At 50.8% G+C, this 18,958-nt stretch overlaps 5 non-coding genes across 5 annotated transcripts; 1 reads left to right on the forward strand and 4 right to left on the reverse strand.

Annotated features, from left to right (window-relative positions):
* Positions 1-5,072: 5,072 nt before the first annotated feature.
* On the reverse strand, positions 5,073-5,145 carry TRNAK-CUU (transfer RNA lysine (anticodon CUU)). Its single transcript has one exon. It is a non-coding gene; the product is annotated as a tRNA-Lys (tRNA).
* Positions 5,146-10,559: 5,414 nt separating this feature from the next.
* Positions 10,560-10,631, reverse strand: TRNAP-UGG (transfer RNA proline (anticodon UGG)). The gene has a single exon. It is a non-coding gene; the product is annotated as a tRNA-Pro (tRNA).
* An 877-nt stretch (positions 10,632-11,508) lies between these two features.
* TRNAK-CUU (transfer RNA lysine (anticodon CUU)) lies at positions 11,509-11,581 on the reverse strand. Its single transcript has one exon. It is a non-coding gene; the product is annotated as a tRNA-Lys (tRNA).
* A 3,241-nt stretch (positions 11,582-14,822) lies between these two features.
* TRNAK-UUU (transfer RNA lysine (anticodon UUU)) lies at positions 14,823-14,895 on the reverse strand. Its single transcript has one exon. It is a non-coding gene; the product is annotated as a tRNA-Lys (tRNA).
* Positions 14,896-16,051: 1,156 nt separating this feature from the next.
* Positions 16,052-16,124, forward strand: TRNAR-CCU (transfer RNA arginine (anticodon CCU)). Its single transcript has one exon. It is a non-coding gene; the product is annotated as a tRNA-Arg (tRNA).
* Positions 16,125-18,958: the final 2,834 nt, after the last annotated feature.

The raw sequence follows: 18,958 nt of genomic DNA on the forward strand, positions 1-18,958 counted from the left end.
GCTGCTCCTTCCAGCTGGGAGCGTGCATCTTCCTGTCTTCCCGTAAGCTCTGGGCCCCAAGGGCGCCCCAACATACCAGAGACCACTTGCCTAATAGAGTCATCCATTTACTCAACTGTTTATGGAGCGCCTAATGTATACCAGGCACTAAGGGTACAGCAGTTAACAAATTGGATTTTTAAGAAAGAGGAAGGAAGAAAGGGGGCCGGATTCCGGATCAGACGAAGTTGCTGCTTTTCATTTTTGTTTCCTTCCTCACCAGGCTCGACGCCTGCAGTTTAACGGAGCAGACAAATATGAACCACGGTAGTGTATTTTTAGGGGCGATTCTCTCTCCCTTCTACGGATACTTGCCCTGCCCTCTTTAGATATGAAGGAAGGAAGGAAGGAAGGAAAAGAAAAGAAAAGTAAAGAAAAGAAGCGTGATGTTTCCAAGGACACAGGGCCCTTTCTCACCCTGGAGGAACTATAAAAAGTCACAAAAGTAGCTATACTGAAATAACAGAAATCCAGGCAGAAAATCACCCACAGTCCTAACCTAGATAAAGTCAACGTTATCTTTGGCCCACGTTACTTCCAACTCTTCCGTAAGCATAGCCCATTCAATCTTACATTCACATATCAAAGGTGCAACATCTGCTCTCCACATATTCTGTTTACCTTTTGACAGGCATATTTTTGCATTTTGCTCGTCTCTTTTTTTTTTTTTTTTCTCCGCTTCCCTCCTCGGCCCTTCCACACGCGATTCTTTCTTGGGCAGTCATGCAGGGACAGCTGCAGTTTGGGAGTTACCGTTTGTTTTATAAGAATTGGCTCATATACGGCTTTCATAGCGGGATCTTCCAAGTCAACCAGGATAGACTGAACGTTCTTTTCTGAGGTTGAACACTATTAATGAAGCAAAATGTATTCCATCTCTCTCCTACCGATGGTCATTCCCCTCTGCCTTTTATTTATTGTTTACCAAACTGCTGCAATAAAACTTCCTACATCCGTAGTTTTGTCTGTTACAGATTCACGGAAGTGGAATTAGAGGATCAAAGAGGTGTGTACACCAGACTGCTTTCCAAAACTTAGAGTGAAACTCCACATTTTTTCCATTAAGATGTATGGGTACACAGTCTTTCTCCTTCCTTTCTTTTCGAAGTAAACATTTGTAAACTTAACTCTCGCATTCCCTTAAGGTCAGTGGCGTATCTTCGAATTTTATAAAGACCCATTTTCCTCTGTGTCTGTAACCCAAAACTCGCCCCTCCATCTAAAGACAGAGCCCTTCCTCATACTACCCCGGGTGGGACTCGAACCCAAAACCCCTAGCTTAGGAGGCCTGTACTTTATCCTCTAGGCCACTGGGGCAGCTGCCAGAAGCTTTCCTGAGAATATGAGAAGAAGGAATAACTCGTCAGCACTGGCTAGAAAATGCTCCAGCAATTGGCTTGAGTATCTACTCAAAATTTGGCTGAATGCCTGCAACGTCCCAACCTCTGTCCAAATCTCCAGGAATGCAGTCGTGAACAAAACAGAAACTGCCGATCCTGGCGTAGCTCCTGTGCAGACCGCGCACTCGCCGCCCGCCGCGCTCTCCTGCCTTCTTGTGGCTCCTCCAGCGCGGGCACCGCCGAGTCTGGCTTGTCGGGTTCCTCCAGAAGGAGTCCCAAGCTCCGGAATGCCCTGGATTCTCCTCCGGATGACAGATGCAGCGAGCAGTGAGGGACCCTGGCTGGATCAGTGGTGTGTTGGGCCGGACCACCGATTGCTGTGTGTGTGATAAATGTTTGGTCCTCCCGGGCCCCGGCTGGACAGAAGACCCGGGAGAGCGCAGGGCTGGAGGAAGATGGTGCGGGACCAACACCGTGTGCAAGGGGAGGAGACTCCTCCACACCCTCCGAGGCTCACCCGCAGGCGGAAGTCAGAGCCTCCTCCGCAGCCTCCAGCGCAGGACGCTGTCACTCAGGGCTTGGCCTACGTACAGGAGACTGGGGGCGCGCGGAATGTTCTACACCGGATCTCGCTTTTCCAGGCCCAGAGCCAGGACAAACCCCGCCCCATAGAGCTATACAAAGCCGAAGTCCCGAGTTTCTGGACACACCCCTACAATTTTCCTCGCAACCCACCCTTCTTTATTCACTAAGGCTTGTAATTTATCCAAATGTAAAAATTCAGGAGAATCCAGAGCCGCTCAAGATTTCCCGCCCCCGCTCCTCCCAGGAGAGCTCCCGGTACCTCAGAGACTTCTGTCGCCACCTCCTCACCCCAAATGTATCTTTTATCATTGGAGCAACAAGATTATCTAACTCACAGTCCATTTTCGAATTTCCTCCAATAACATCCTTTATGACTTAAAAAAAAAAATTCCAGGACAGAATCAGAGAACACACTTTGATTCAGTCTTCTAATCTCCTTTGTCCGGCTGGTGCTGGCAGTCTGGCCACAGGCCCGGATGAAGCGGCGGGAGGGCGGCTGGAGCCGCCACCCCCAAGACTGCACAGGAACCAATTTGGAGGAACGCGGCCTTCACTGAGAGGAACTAGGACGCTGTAGACGCGGCCCCCTTGCTCCGGGGGTGTGCTTCGTCTTCTGGGTGCGCGAGGTCTCGGCACAGGCTCTCCTCTTAAATCGATTGCATTTTAGCAGAAGGCGGGAGGAGGAGCAGACCCCAGGCAACACGCTTTCCAGAAGCAGTTGGCGGCCCGTTGGGACGGGACGGGTGTGTTTCTGTACATACTCATCTTTGGGGGTGACAGATTCAAGGAGGAATCCAGGCGCAGGTCCTAGGCTCTGCCTTGGTCTAGAAGCGGTCGCGTTTGCCGGGATTGGCAAGTGTCCTTGGTTCGACCGCAGTTTGGGACTCCATCCCTCTGGTTTTCCACATCCGTTTAAACTGGGCCCGGAATTTCTTTACTTTCCCCAAAACAAGCTCTTCACTGCTTTGAGGTTTGTTTGTTTTTAATATCCAACATGTTCAGTTGTTTTTACCGAGAGGATTGGTCCCCAAAACCCCGCACATTCGTGTTACTGGAAACCTCGACTCTCTGCTGGAGTATTTTTCTTTGTAACTTCCTGAAAGCTGTTAATAATTTTTTAACCAATAAATTAAAGTTTTAAAAAATGTTTTTATTTTATTTATTTTTGGTCGCGTTGGGTCTTCGTTGCTGCGCGCAGGCTTACTCTAGTTGCCTCGGGCAGGGGCTACTCTTCTTTGCGGTGCTCGGGCTTCTCACTGCGGTGGCTTCTCTCGTTGCGGAGCACAGGCTCTAGGCGCGTGGGCTTCAGTAGTTGTGGCACACAGCTTAGTTACTCCCCGGCATGTGCGATCTTCCCAGACCAGGGATCGAACCCGTGTGCACTGAATTGGCAGGCGGATTCTTAACCACTGCACTACCAGGGAAGTCCAGTTTCGCCCCCCCCGACCCCCACCCCCACCCAGGAAATCTAATTCAAGAGTCAGCCTTGGAGTTCTGCTGTAGACTCTGGAAGAAAGAGGAGATTTGGCCTGAGGGGTGACCCCGGCCCACGGTTGCCCCGAAAGCGGGGAACCTTCGCCCTTTACGGAAAGCAGCTCTCTGGGATTGGAACTCCTTAAGGGTCAAAGTCAAACCCCACCGGGACCCCCAGCCGCCAAAAAAGGGGACTATCACAGCCTGACGTCCAGAGCGGGACACAGGATACCTGTCCTGATGGCGTGGACCCCAGGACTACCCCACTCAGGCTCCAGGAACCCTTTCCTGATCTGGGACAGCGGGACCAGGGCAAACCTGGGAGCGCCCAGGTGAGGGGTAACCAGGAAATATAGAGAAGAGGAGGAGAAATATAGAAATATAGAAAAGGGAATAAAGAAAGGGGAGGAAGGTCTGGGGCGCCGTCTCTAAGTGCCTCATCCATCCTCCCAGCTGGGTAGTCACGGCGGATACGTTACTGGACACTTAGCAGGGATGTTTGAGTCTCACTGGAGTAACTGCTGGTCTTGAACCCTGAAAGCTATGTGACTTTGGGAGACTGTTGCCTCTCATGGATTTTCTCCCCTACCGGCCTTAACCTAATCGAAGCCCCAGGCGCAGCGCCCTGAACCGGGATGTCCGCACCACTGGACCCCCCCAAGACTCTTACTAAAATTTTAAAAGCACCTGGGGACACATTGAGGCTTTGAAATATTTCCTCTAATTCTCTCTTGCAGTGCTGGTTTCGACACCCAAGGTCTGGGGCCTCAGGTAGTTCCCAAATCTCTACAGAGGAACTGTTTTTGTGTAAAAAGAAGTGAGTAAATCCGGGATCTGAACCCAGGACCTCTCACACTCTAAAGTGAAAATCATACCCCTAGACCAACGAGCCACACAAACCATACCCTTTGGCTCTCTTCTAAGACGTCTTGGCGTCCCGGATGTGGAAGAGGGGCCAGTGAAGTGGTATGGGGAGGAGGTTCCAATTTCAGACCCACCTGGAAGTGTTGAGCTCAAAGACCAGTGAGCGAGGCAAGGACCCCAGAGCTCCCCATGCCCACAAATAGGGGAGCGGCCCCTGCACCCTACCCCCCAGCCCAAATCTGGTGGATCCAGCGCTCAGACAACAATGAGCCCACAGGCCAGGAAGGGCAAGCGATCCGTGCATCCCTGCCCGGCCCTTAGGTCACTTAGCAAACACTCCTTGCAGCCGGGAGTGCACCTGTGGCCGCGCTGGGGTAAAAGCCAGCAAGCAACTCCGGGTCTGGCAGGGCAGCGTTGAGTGCCCTTTTTTTTTTTTTAATTATTTTTTTATCATTTAAATTTTATTTTATTTATTTTTTATACAGCAGTTTCTTATTAGTTACCTATTTTATACATATTAGTGTATATATGTCAATCCCAATCTCCCAATTCATCCTACCCCCGGCCACTTTCCCCCTTGGTGTCTCTACATTTGCTCTCTACATCTGTGTCTCTATTTCTGCCCTGCATTGAGTGCCTTTTGACGGCAGGTCACAGGAACGCCTTGCTTGGAAAACCCGCTCCCCCAGGTGTGGTATCCTGGTTACTAGTCGCTACCTGCTGAGTTTCTCAGGACTCCAAACAAAAGGTCCAAACCAGGAAAAAAAAGCTCGCCCAACGTGGGGCTCGAACCCACGACCCTGAGATTAAGAGTCTCATGCTCTACCGACTGAGCTAGCCGGGCACCCAAGAACTAGAGCTATCGTTGTACATGTTGATGGGGAGTAATGTGAAGATGATGGGATCTAGAATGGTTAATGACTTAGACGAGGGCACCAGGGGTGGGTCAGCCGCCAAAGCTTCCTGGGCCTCACAGGGGGTTCCCCACCACAGGTTCCACTCCCCACCGACGCTCCCTGCTGCAACAAGGGTGCTTCTAGTCCAGGACTTCCCTCACCACCCAGTAGCTAGGGAACCCGGTCTGGCCCCTGTGCCCACCGGCCCACCTGACGTCGGGTGTAGGGAGAAGCAGCTGGGCGTAGGGGGACGGAGGGAGCGGTGCCAAGGGTGAAAACCTAGGGCGAGATGTACCACAGTTAGTGGTACCTCTGGATTATTTCCAGTTTTTTTGGCTGTTACAAGTAAAACAGCTATAAACATTCGTGTACAGGTTTTTGTGCAAACATAGTCTTCATTTTTCTGAGATAAATACCCAAATTGCTGGGTCATATGGTAGTTACATGTTTAGGTGTGGTTTTTTGTTTGTTTGTTTGGCTGCGTTGGGTATTCGTTACTGCGCACGGGCTTTCTCTAGTTGCGGAGAGCGGGGGCTACTCTTCATTGCGGTGCATGGCTTCTTATTGTGGTGGCTTCTCTTGTTGCGGAGCACAGGCTCTAGGCATGCAGGCTTCAGTAGTTGTGGCACGCGGGCTCAGCAGTTGTGGCACACGGGCTTAGTTGCTCCGCGGCATGTGGGATCTTCCCGGACCAGGGTTCACACCTATGTCCCTTGCATTGGCAGTCTGATTCTTAACCACTGCGCCACCAGGGAAGCCCCACATATGTGGTGACCCACTGTCTCCAATAAAATGTTCAATAGAAGTAGAGAGTGTCAGCATCCTTTTTGCATTTCTAACCACAAAGAGAATGTTTTCAAGGTTTCACCACAAATATGAAATTTGCTGCAGTATTTTGTAGATAATTTGAGAAGTTATGGGTATTACCTTCTTTGGATAATTTACTAAGAATTTTAAAAATCATGAATGAAAGTTGGATTGTATCAGATACTTTCCCCTGAATTTATTGAATACATTTACCAATTTTCTCATGTCAAATCAACCTTGCATTCCCTAGGATAAATTCAGCTTGGCCGTGGCATATTATTCTTTTTACATCTCGTAAGATTTGGTTGGCTAATATTTTAAGATTTTATATTTATTTTCATGAGCAAGATTATGTACTTTTAGATGTCTTTTTCATGCTGTCCATGGTTAGTTTGTTATCAGAACAGCGCTAGCCTCACAAAACGTGTTCAGAGGTTCCCTCTTCTATGCAAGATTTTGTGTGAGACTAAAATTTTATTTCTTGAATATTTGTTAGCGTGCTCCACTGATGCCATCTGGGTCAAGAATTTTCGTTGGAGGGTAATACTTGACTATTGATTCACTTTATTAGTTTTAAGATCATTTACCTTTTTATTCAAGTTTGATTCCATTAAGGCATGTTTTATATTTCAAAAAATTATATGTTCTTTTCTAAATTTTTACAAAGTTGTTTAGAATATGCTTTTATTATCTTCTTAAATTATGCAATAAGTGTAAAGTCATTCCTTGATATAGGTTATGTGTGTCTTCTGTCATTATTTCTTAACCAGTTTTTGCAGAGTTTTATCAATAACATTAGCTTTTTCCAAGACCTGCCTTCCAAGATTTGTCATTAATCTCTATTGTATGCCTGTTTTCAACTTCATTACGTTCATCTCTTCATCATTTCTTCCCTTGTTCTAATTTATCTGATTTTATTTTTGCTGTACTTTTTCTAACTTATTGTCATTAGCTTTCAACCTGTCTTCTCTATTATACACATCTAAGGCTATCAATTTCCCTCTAACTACTGCTTTAGCCATGTCTTAAAGGTTTTGGTATGTAGTATTTTTATCATCCTTTATTTCTAAGTATTTTCTAAATCCCATTGTAGTTTCTTCCTTAACCTATGGAATTTTTAGAAGTGTATTGCTTAATTTGTAATCATATTAGGATATTTTAGGGGGGTTTTGTTTTTGTATTATTTTGACCTATTTTTAGTTTACCATTTCTCTCATCTTTTTAAACCAACTGTTAATACATCTATTGAGGTTTGTTTCATTTTTTGCATAATTTTATTTTTAGAAAAATTTAGTCCTGTTTCATTCTTTTTTTTTTTTTTTTTTTTGCGTTACGTGGGTCTCTCACTGTTGTGGCCTCCCCCGTTGTGGAGCACAGGCTCCGGACGCACAGGCTCAGTGGCCATGGCTCACAGGCCCAGCCGCTCCCGCGGCATGTGGGATCTTCCCGGACCGGGGCACGAACCTGTGTCCCCTGCATCGGCAGGTGGACTCTCAACCACTGCACCACCAGGGAAGCCCTGTTTCATTCTTCTAAAGCATTTTACAGAGCTCCTGTTTTCAAATATATTTTCATTATTGTCTTTCATGTCTTTATACATGGTAGAGACAGTTGTGTTATAGTCTGTGTCTGATAATCTTAGCATCTGAAATCTTTCCAGTTTTATTTCCATTGTCTATTGTTCATTGGTTGTTGTTCATGGTGCCTCGTTTCCTTGCTATTTTTCATTGTGAGTAGCCCATTTTCCTTGTGTGGGGAATCCTGTGAGATCTATAATAAAAGTGTATTTCTCTACAGAAAATTGTTTACTTCTGCTAGGGACTTAAGGATTTACCAGTCATGGGTCACTTTAAACTAAATTTTCTACTTGATTTCCCCCCACCCCAGTTGGTCCTCAAGTTCCCAACTTTGGATTATTCATGATCCTTTGTTCATGGCACACAAACTCACCATCCCAAACAAAAAGGAAGACCCTCTGCCACCCATTTCTCTGCTTCCTTCTCTCCAGCGTAGCCATCCTTAAGATCCTATGAGAGGCAAATGCTCTTGGCACCCCATGGCACTCTTCTTTCCAGCACAAGCTGAAGGCGTTGGCCAGCAAGCACTTGAGACCCCATGGGGGTGGGGGGGACTTTTCCTGGGCCAGTGTGCCCGGGGAAGTGGGAAAGGCTGGAGGAGTTAACCTCCCTCCTGATTTCCTCTCACTCCCGGGTACTTTGAGGAAAGGTGCCTTCCCACTGAGCAAGCGTTTTGTAGGAATTTGGAGTCTGGAGCCATCCCCACCTCAGGGGTCTGCACAACAGAGGTCCACCCCTGTAGAGTTCTTGAACATGTTTTGTTAGGCTTACTCACAGGTCCTAGATATTCTCTGATAGTGGTAAGGTGTATGTTGTCCTGAATCTGTTGCTTGACGTTATTGAGCTGGCAGGACATGGGGTGGGGGTGTAACCACGTGGGATAATAGCCCCAGACCAACAACACACCCACTATTGTTCTTCAGATGCTTAGATTTTGAACTTTCCCGTGATAGCAAGTCCCGGTGCTTGGTGTCTGGGCTCCTGGTGTCCACCTCTTGTGCCTCACGAAGGCGGCCCCCTGAGCTGCAGAACAGGGCAGAGGGGACACGGCTTCTGGCGGGCGCTGGGGTCCAGGGCCACGGTACTCCTACTGACCTCTGGCAGGGAAGGAGGAGAGACGCAGCAGGCCACGCCAAGTAGAGCGACTGGATTTGGGGTGGGGGCGGGCTCGGGACGCCGGTTGCAAATGCCAGCAACCCATCGCTTCTCCCCAGGCTAATGCCTTGGCCTCCTGACCAGGCAGTCTGACCCAAGTCTGCCTTGGGCCTCCTGACCCAAGCCTGAGCCCAGGCTTGACGTTTCAGAGGCCTCCAGCTGGTGAAGACGGGGCTCCTGATGCACAGAGGAAGGAAAGACCTCTCCCGTCTTCGGTGCCTCGAACCTGGACTGACAAAAGTAGCTTGTTGCGAGACTCGTGGAGACGCTTTGGCTACTGGTCCTCAATGAAATTTTCTAAACCACAGTGGGTGGCATTGAGTGGGGCTGAGACACGCAACTGGGGAAAAAGTAGGGCTCATGCGGGACTTAAATGCGGGACCTGTCGCACCCCAAGCAAGAATCATACCCCTAGACCAACGAGCCACCCGACCTGCATCCTTTGGCTCTCCCATATGACGCTGTGACACCCCGGGGGCGGGACTGACAAGGCCAATGAAGTGGCTCGAAGAAGAGACTCCAATTTCACACACACCGGGAAGTGTAGAGTTCCAGGACCCATGGGCAGGGAGAAATCCCAGCGCTCCCTGTGCCGACAAAGTAGGCAGCAGCCCTTGCCCTCCCCCCAATGCGGTGGTCCCCGCCGCCTCTCCTCCGCGCTCGGACGACAAAGAGCCCCCGGCCAGGAAGGGCGGCCGGCCTTAAGTCCCCGCGCCGCTCTTCGGTCACTTTGCTGGCCTCCTTGCAGCCGCGAGCGCGCTGGGGACCCGCGAGGCCAAAGCCGGCGAGGAGCTCCTGGCCGCGCGGGGCAGGCGGACTGCTCAAGAGCCGGCGGGTGGCGCGAAGAGTCCTTGGGCCGCTATCGCCGGGACGCTCGCTTTGGAAAAAGTCGAACCCCCAAGTATTGGCACCCAGTAATTGCTCACCAAACCCCTGAGGAGTGCACGGAGGAAACGGGCACCACCGCCTCTGCCTCCCAGCGCTGCTCCCGCTTCTCCCGGCTCCTCTCCCAGCTCCCGCCACGGTGAGATCAAAACCAAGAAAGCGAGCACGTGGGGCCTCCAACCTCCCACCTGCGAGGCTGACTTTGAGAGTCGCTTTGTTCTACCGACTGGATCAGCCGGCCAGCTACGGTCCTGGCCTCGGATGTCCTAGGATGGCCTGGCGGGGGGGTGGGGGTGGGGGGGCGGCCCCAAGAGGGAGGCGGGTTAGCTCACCAACCAGACCCCACACCTGGGCGGGTCATGACGCCCCTCCCAGCTCACCAGGGGGAGGAGGAGGAGGTTCCTCCGGTCCTGTTGGGCAGTAAGAGGACGCTGCCATCAGAACAGCGAGGGCCGCGTCCAGGAGTCGGGGGTCGGGTTCTGGGGCATGCTCTGCAGTCGGTATGTCCTTCCCAGATGTTCAACCATTCCCCCACCCCTCTGGATCCGTGGCGCCATTTCTTCGCTCTCTCATCTGGGAAGCCCCGGGGCCGAGCGCAGGACCCAACACTGAAGTTCTGCCCAGGGAAGTCCGGGAGTCTGTCTCTCTCTCTCTCTCCCTCCCTCTCCCCACCACTAAAACGCAACTTTAAGTAAGAGTAGGGCTCACCTGCGACTTGAGCTGTGACCATCCCGAGCCATAAGACGTGCACCCCTAGAGCAACCAATAACGCACCTTCCTTCGCTGTTTGCCGGAGTCATCTTTGCGCGCCGATCCCACTCTCAGAGGAAGCCGTCTGCATCTCCTCGACGCCTCCACTGGTCGATCTTCCGTCCTCTGCTGAAAACGCTGAAAGAAAAAGAAAGGGCGCTGTCGGGATTTGAACCCTGGAAACAGTAGGGCTCGTCCGGGATTTGAACCCGGGACCTCTCGCACCCAAAGCGAAAATCATACCCCTAGACCAACGAGCCACCACATCAACGTGTCTCTTTTCTCTCTCAGCTCTTCTACAGATGATTTATGTGAAGCTCGCCCCCGATAGCTCAGTTGTTAGCTTGCGCACCTGTGAATCCGACTCTGTGGGTTCGCGGGTTCGCAGCCGCTGTCAGATTTCAGATCGAGGGTTAGATTATCTGCTCCACCTGCGGCGGGAGCCAGAGGAAGACTGCGCAGCTGCGGCTCTCAGTTCTCTGGAGGCCCCTGAAACCACGGCTTTCCTATTACACATGGAGGCAGGAGACTCGCAGCCCTGTTCCAGGGTGAACAGCTCGCCCGCAAGCGGCCCCACACGGGACCAATCGGGGGTATCTACTCCTGGGCCTCGTGAGGGAGGGAGGCAAAACAGACACTGGAACTACTGAACAGCCCTATATTCCTCTACTTGATCGACACCTACATGATCGACACCTGGATCAAATTCTCCCTCAACGGAGCAGTGTCTCCGAGCGAGAGGCGGAGGCGGTTAGGTGGAATGGTTCATTGGTCCAAGGGTATGATTCTCGATTAGGTGCAAGAGGGTCAAATTCCTGGAGGAGCCCAGGTTTTCACACTTTCTTGTATTTTAACTGGGGACAGTTTTCCCCGAGGAGGAAAACCCTTGTCGGCCTTAAAGGGCATTGGTTCTTGCCTTGTCCTGGGAGTCTAGAAGCTGCCATGAGAGGCCCCACCCACTACAAGGAGCAGACAACACCGAGGGCAGGACCCAGCCCGGATTCCTCCAGTGAGCAGCAATTTGTGTGTTTCAGCTCACTGTGCCTCCAACCGGGCACATTTTAGTCGGGAGTGGACAGCTGGGAGCAGAAAACCAACCCACGTGGGACCGGAATCCACAATAGGCACCAAAAAGCCCGCCCAACGTGGGGCTCGAACCCACGACCCTGAGATTAAGAGTCTCATGCTCTACCAACTGAGCTAGCCGGGCAACTGTGGTTGGCTGACTGCGGCCAAGTTTTCAAACTTGACTGGCTGTGGACCATTCCCAAATGACTGGATGGCGCAGGTCCTGGGGTCAGCGAGGACATGGAGTCCCCTCAAGGCATTCTGCGGGTCTAGACTGCCTGGAATCCTCGGCGTCTTCAGGCCAGGGAGCAGCTGTGCCGGGTTGGGGATGAGGCGCCTCACTGACCAACGGACGGACGAACGGCCGGCGGCTCAGCAGCCGCCAGAAGCCCTGCGGCGTGGACAGAACTCAGGGCTGCCGCGCCCGAGCTGATCCCGGGACTCGCGGCCCCGCGGCCCGAAAATGACAAGGGGGCCACATAGATGCTGTTGCTGAATATCTAGGTTAAAGTCGCGTCTCGGCTCAGGAAGATGCCAGGGTCTGTTCCAGATCATGGACGTTTTCAACTGCACGCATTGCCCTCAACCCCAACCCCAAAAGTTAGTCTGAGATCCTGGATGGTGCCGGTCGCCGAGTCGAATCCGGTCTTTCTCTGGGCCTTGACACCGCCTGAGGCCCACCTGTTGAGGCCAGGGTCCCCGCACCATCCTGAGGCCAGGGGAGGTGGGTGCGCCAGCTTGAGGTGGCGCCAGGGATGTGGGAACCCAGCCTCTTCCTCAGAGCGATGGAAAGCAGTCCTGACCCGTGGATTCCTCCTGCCCTTGAAATATTTTGCTGAACCCTGACTCTGAGTCCAGCCGGATCACCTGGTGGGAGCAAGCCCTTAGGAGCCAGAGCTAGGGGTTGCCAATCTAGGACAAGACTGTTCAGGTTCCTGCCCAAAGGGGTGGGGAGGAGTGTGAGGTGGGGAGGCAAGAGGGGCCCCAGGAACTGGGAGGGGCCTCAGGGAGAAAACCTGGGCTTCCACCAGCCCAGAGTTGCCCTGCTCAGGGACGTGGCTGGGGTGGCCTGGGGTGGCCTGGGGTGGGCAGACAGGCCAGAAACTCAGGCAGGAGTCTTGAGGCACTGTTCTAAATGCTTTACCAAAAAATTAAGTAACTTAAGATCCCAACCAAATCTTTGAGACATGAGCTGCTACTATCCCCACTTTACAGATGGGTAAACTGAGGCCCTTGAGAGCCCAGGCTTGGTGGGTCCAGATCTGTGAAGTCCAGATGAGGAATAGAGGAGCCTGGTCCTGCAACCCTCCCTCAACCCTAAAAGAACTGCCCAGGATTTTTGTCCTTGAGCTTCCACACTTATGGGGAGTCTCAAGACCCCAGACCACAAGCCACTTGGCCATGGAGATTTCCCAGTTCAGGATCTCTCCAGGAAGCACAGAATTCTCCTGAAACTGAGGTTCAGGGATGGAGTCTGTGCATAGAAGTAAGGATGCATGGGTCAGGGACATGGGTCAGCCCACAGTGTCCCAAAGTGAGACCTGGACAACGAGGGGGGAGGGCAGGACCCCCTCTCTTCACTGTCTCCTGTCTCAACCCCTTTGCTCTCCATCATAACGTAAGGCACCTAGAATCAGGGCCCACCATTCCATCCACACCACAAAAGTGTCCTGAGTGCAAGGAAAGGACTTGTCCAGGATTTGAATCCAGGGCTTCTCACTCCTAAAGCTAGACATATACCCCTAGAGATCCATCAATGTCAGTTACTTCCCCTGCCTCTCTTCCTGCCTTGGAAGTGGTGTTGCTCCCTGTTAGGTGGGGACTGTATTGTCCATTCTTCTGACAACCATTGGCTGAGCCAGGCCCTGAGCTGAGGCTGGGGATACACTGAGTACCAACTTGCCCACAGAACCACAGTGACGGTAGGACTGTGAATGGCAACAGGGTCTCCTGGATGCTGGGAGGAGTCCCTGGAGAGAAGCATCTCAGGGCTGGGGCAGGGAAGGTGGGTGCAGTGGGTGTGGGGCTGCCTGCATTTGAGAGGGGAGGGTAGAAATTGGCCCCTAAAATAAGAGAGAATCTGGCCCCTAATGCTGGGGTCAGGTTTAATTTTAAACATGTCTATTCCTTATTCCTATACTATCCTCTCTGTCACCTGGGCTCCCAGCCTCCTCTGTCCACCCGTGCAGGGGCCAGGATGTTGCACAGGGCTCCCCAGGGGGGCCCAGCTCTCTCCTGTTGGTCTGAACAGAATATGTCTGGAAAAGGCCAGGAGGCCACATCTTGGGGTGTCCTATGGGTTATTTTATTTTGTGGATTCCAGGTTGTTCTGGGATCCACAATGAGATAGTAATATTTACTCATGCTGGGAGCCCAAGAGTATCTGGGTGGAGGCCTCAGTTAAACCCAAAGGTCCAGAGCCGTAAAAGGCATGTCCAAGGTGTGGTACAGACCACATCCCTGAGATAAGAGCCTCAGTTCAGCAACCTCCCCTGCATCCACAGTAGCAGCAGCCTTAGGGGGATAAGGGGGTGTTTTAAGAGGAAGGCAGAGCCTGGTGCCCTGGAGGCAGGTAGACCAGAGAGGGTCCTCAGCTCCTTCCACCTAATTCCCATGCCTTGGGAGCCTCCAGAGACCAGGATACAGGTGTGGGTCCCTACCAGTCTTCAGGCTCTGGCCCAGGGCGGTCGGGAGGAGCAGACTGGTTGAGTTCCTTGGGCTCTGGTCAGGGCTGCTCTGAGGCCCTTTGCTTGCAGAGACAGAGGCAGCAGTGGAGGAGGCTGAGGGTGGTTTGAAATCCAAGCCTGTTCCTCTGCTAGGAGCAGGAGTGTGACCACAGATCCTCAGTCAAAGGGCAATGGAATGTTAGGATCCTGCCTCCTGGGTGGGTGTCCCCGTCCGACCTGGCCTCTTTTCCTCCCGATCCCCAGGTTTGGATGCTTTCCCCTCCAGCACCCTCACTTGGAGCATTCCCTGCGGTAAGACAACCCTACCACCCACCCATAGAGAGGAGTAGAATGTGAGTCTCCTTTAGTGTGAGGATGTAGGGGGCCCTATCGTCCCACACAAAGCCAACTCAAGGGTATGAGTGAGGCAGGGAGACCCCAGTCAGTAGAGGAGCAGATGCTAGACCACACCCATAGGGTGGGGACCCCTCCAGGCCTGGCTCTGCCTTTCCATGTTTAAGCCACACCCCTTCCCCTCCCCCACCTCAAATGTCTCCTCTGAGGGAAAATCACACCCCAAAACGGGGTTCCTTCTTCCTCCTCATAGAATGAGGAGACTGGGATTTTGTGTTTGTTTTCTAGGGAAGATCTCTCCAAACAGCCTTCGAAGATGTTGAAAGCCTGGGCAGGAGACAGGGATCCCTAAAATAGGAGACTTGCCCAACGTGGGGCTCGAATCCACGACCCTGAGATTAAAAGTCTCAGGCTCTACCGACTGAACTAGCCGGGCAGCACAACTGCAGGTGGGCCCCAGGTGACTGGCTACTCCTACCCCTTTTCTTCCCATCCTTTAAGTCCCGCAGGCGAGTACAGGCGCTGAATCCTGGAGCTCAGACTCCCACTCGTGGCTCAAGTTCCAGCGCCGCAGAGGAATGTCGGGGCCCCGATCCCTGGACAGCGGCCCACTCACTGGAGCCTCCGCCGCAGACAAACCGGGTCCCCTTTGTCGCGTGCTCCGGTCGGGTGGTTTGAGGTCTGAGGTCGCGGAGTCCACAGTCTGGATGCCCGGAATCCGAGGAGCTGCGACCTCCTCTCTCTTCCTGAGCATGATCCTGGGGCCAGGTCCTGGGTCCGAGCCTCAAGGGCGTCGTCGTGGGACAAGGTGCCGCGCCGGTCCGAGGACGAGTGCAGAGGTTCCGAGCTCTCCTCGCATCCCCACCTCGGTCCTTGTCCACAGGTCCCAGTGTCCTTCCCAACAGGGTCCCGCGGTCCCCCCTCGCCTCCAGGCGAGACGAGCGGAGGGTGAGGGACACTTACTCCAGCTGGAAAAATCCGAAGCGACCGCCTCCCCTGTGCTGGGCACTAAAAAGGGGAGACCTGGTGGAGCTCCTCCTCCTGGAGGGGGCTTCGGAGCCTTCCCGGCTTGCCCCACCTGAAACAGACAGGGTCTGAAAACTCCGGGATGCCCAAGACTCGGGCGAGGGGTCTGTCGCCCCCAAGGCTAGCACCATACCCTTAAACCAAAAAGCCAGAACGAAGATGAATGCTCCCGGTACTCGGTCACCCTGACTCCCCCATCTGGGGAAGAGGCTGGATTCTCCACTCCGGGGGAGGGAACCTGGGGGAAGTTTCGGTCCCGATACCTCCAAGGGGAGGGTGAAGTTAGGCTCGGTGTTCTGGGGTCCGGGGTCCAGTCCCGGAGATGCACACGCAGGGCGGCTTCCACCAACGGCCCGGCTCCCTCCTCCATCCGCACCAGGCGCGTCGGGGACTTGACCGGCCGATGAGCTGGGGAGGCCCCAGGACCCAACGGGACCGGGCATGAGGGTGTCCAAGATGGGCCCTAAACAAAGCAACCAGCACAGCAAAATGCTGGAACAGACATCGGGCGCCGGAAGCGTGGAAGGGGGCGGGTCCTCGACGGGAAGCCAGCTACCAGGTAGTGTGCCCCGGTGGCCTAATGGAGAAGGCACTGGCCTCCTAAGCCAGGGATTGTGGGTTCGAGTCCCACCCGGGGTAATCACTCACAATTTTGGCATTGCTATGCTGGGGTGGCTTCTGCTGGCAAAAACTGTTGTCAGCCACGTCTCTGAGAGCTGCACCTTCTAGGACCCCCGAGGTTAGGGGACGGGTGTTTCTTTACACCCTTGAAGGTGAGGAAAGAAGGGAGCTGGGGCCACCTGGGGCTGAACCCACTGAGGCTAGCTGGGGGGTGAGGGGCATCTCACAGAGGTGCAATATCTTTAAAGTTCTGATATGTATTTTTAAACTATCTAGAATGTTTACATTTAAAAATCAATGTACACCTTATAGACTAAGAAACAACCATGTGATCACCTCAATACATGCAGTAAAGGCATTTGATAACTCCAACCTCCATTCCTGATTTTTAAAAAACTCTCAGCAAACTGATGTTGAGGGGTAGGAGACAGAGCAAGGAGCTATGAGAAAACTTTGGAGGATGATGAATATGTTCATTATCTTGACTGTGGTGATGGTTTGGGTGTACACAAATGTCGAAACATATTAAATTGTGCACTTTAAATGTATACAATTTATTATATATCAAAACTTTAAAAAATTGAAGTATAATTGATGTACAATATTATATAAGTTACAGGTGTACAATATAGTGATTCACAATTTTAATGCCGCAGAGCAACTAAGCCCGTGGGCCACAACTACTGAGCCTGCGCTCTAGAGTCCGCGAGCCGCAACTACTGAGCCAGCACACCTAGAGCCCCTGCTCCACAACAAGAGAAGCCACCGCAATGAGAAGCCCGCGCACCACAACAAAGAGTAGCCCCCCACTAGCTGCAACTAGAGAAAGCCCACGTGCAGCAACGAAGACCCAAAAATAAATTTTAAAAAAATTTTAAGGGTTACACTCCATTCATAGTTACTATAAAAATTGGCTATATTCCCTGTGATGTACAATATAGCCTTGTAGCTTATTTTGTACATAATAGTTTCTACCTACTAACTCCTTGCACTTGTGATACCCCTCCCCACTGCCCTCTCCCCATGGGTAACCACTAGTTTGTTCTCTATATCTGTGAGTCTGAATAAAACTTTTTTTAATGACCACAAAATTATTTGACACTCTTTCCACTGAGAAGTGGCTTCTGTGTCTCTTCTCCCTGAGCCTCAGTGGGCTGTGACTTCTTCATACAATAATGTATGGCAGAAGTGACACTCTAGAACCTCCAAGGTTGAATCATGAAGGGGGATGCAACTTCCATCTTGTTCAGTAGAGCACATACATGGGGTTCCAAGTTGCCAGGTAAGAAATTCAATTAGCCTGAATCTTCCATGCTGTGAGAAAGCCCAAGCCACATGGAGGGGTCATGTGCAGATGCTCCATTCCACAGCACCAGCTGAGCTCAGTCTTTGATTCATCTCATTTCATATGACAGATGTGTTGTTAAAGGAGCCTCCAGATGTTTCTAGACTGCAAGTCTTTGCAGCCAGGCCCCAAATTTAACAGACACAAGTTATACCTGCTCTTCCTTGTTGAATTCCTGACCCACAGAATCAATGAGCATAATAAAATATTGCTTTATGCCACTACATCTGAGAGTGTTACATAGCAATAATAACTGACAACTAATAACTATTAAACTAAAAGATGGCAAACATATTTAATGGAAGAATTTTCAAAGCTTCTCTCCATGAATTCTGAAACAAAACAAGAATGCCTCCTATCACATTTCAATTTAACATCTTATTAGAGGTCTTAGTGCAATCAGGCAAGAAAAGTAGTTAAAAGGTATAAGTAAGGATTGGAAATAATTAAACAATACTGCCATGATTCACAAAGGACATGCCTGAATAGGTAGAAAATCCTACAGATTAAAAATAATAAAAAATAATGAGTTTCATAATGTAACTGAATCTAAGATTAATATACAAAAATGTATTTTTATGTAACTGAAAACCAGAAAATTATATTCAAAGTGATATAATTTACAATAGCATCCACAAAATCAAATACCTAGTAAAAATTCTAATGAAAGATGTGCCAGACCTATCTCAGAAAAATATAAAACACTATTATGATAAATTAAAGAAGACCTTGATAAATGAAGAGATACATCATGTTCATGAGTTGAAAGACATTTTCGTAATGATATCAAATCACCCCCAGCTGACCTACAGAATCAATGTTAGACCAATCAAAATCCCAATCACTATTTTTGTATAAATTGACAAGCTGATTCTAACACTTATATGAAAGTACAAATGACCAACAATAACAAAAACAAATTTGAAAAACAAATTTTGGAGACTTATACTCCTGAATACCAAGATTTATTATGAACCGAAATTATTTTGGTCACAAGGGTAAACAGATCATGGAACAAAGCAGCGCAGTATTAGAATCACACATACTCAGATTCTTGATTCGTGAAAGTTTGCACTACAAAGCAGTGGGGGAAAGGACGGTCTTTTAAATAAATTGTTCTGAACCAAAACTGTCCCCCTTTAACAGATGGTGAAATTAAGGCCTACAGGGCTAAACGTCTTGAGTCCAGAGCCTGGGTTGGGAGGAATGCGACCCCCCCTCCCCCCGCTGCAGGGTCTAAAACAGAAGGGAATGTTTTTACAACTACGGGTTCGGTCAGCATTTGGACCTGGGACCTCTGTCCCCAACAACAAAAGTCATGTCTCTAGCCCAGCGCAGTCCATTGTTGAAGGCCACAAAAACGAGCCACATCTGTCATTTAAACTCATCTAGCAGCAGATCTTTTTTTAAGTCTTTAAATTAAATTAATTTTTTTTTTTTTTTTGGCCTTGCCACGCAGCTTGCAGGATCTTAATTCTCAGATCAGGTATCGAACCCAGGCCTCCGT

Source organism: Mesoplodon densirostris, chromosome 16, assembly GCF_025265405.1.
Source record: "Mesoplodon densirostris isolate mMesDen1 chromosome 16, mMesDen1 primary haplotype, whole genome shotgun sequence".
Taxonomy (NCBI): Eukaryota; Metazoa; Chordata; class Mammalia; order Artiodactyla; family Ziphiidae; genus Mesoplodon; species Mesoplodon densirostris.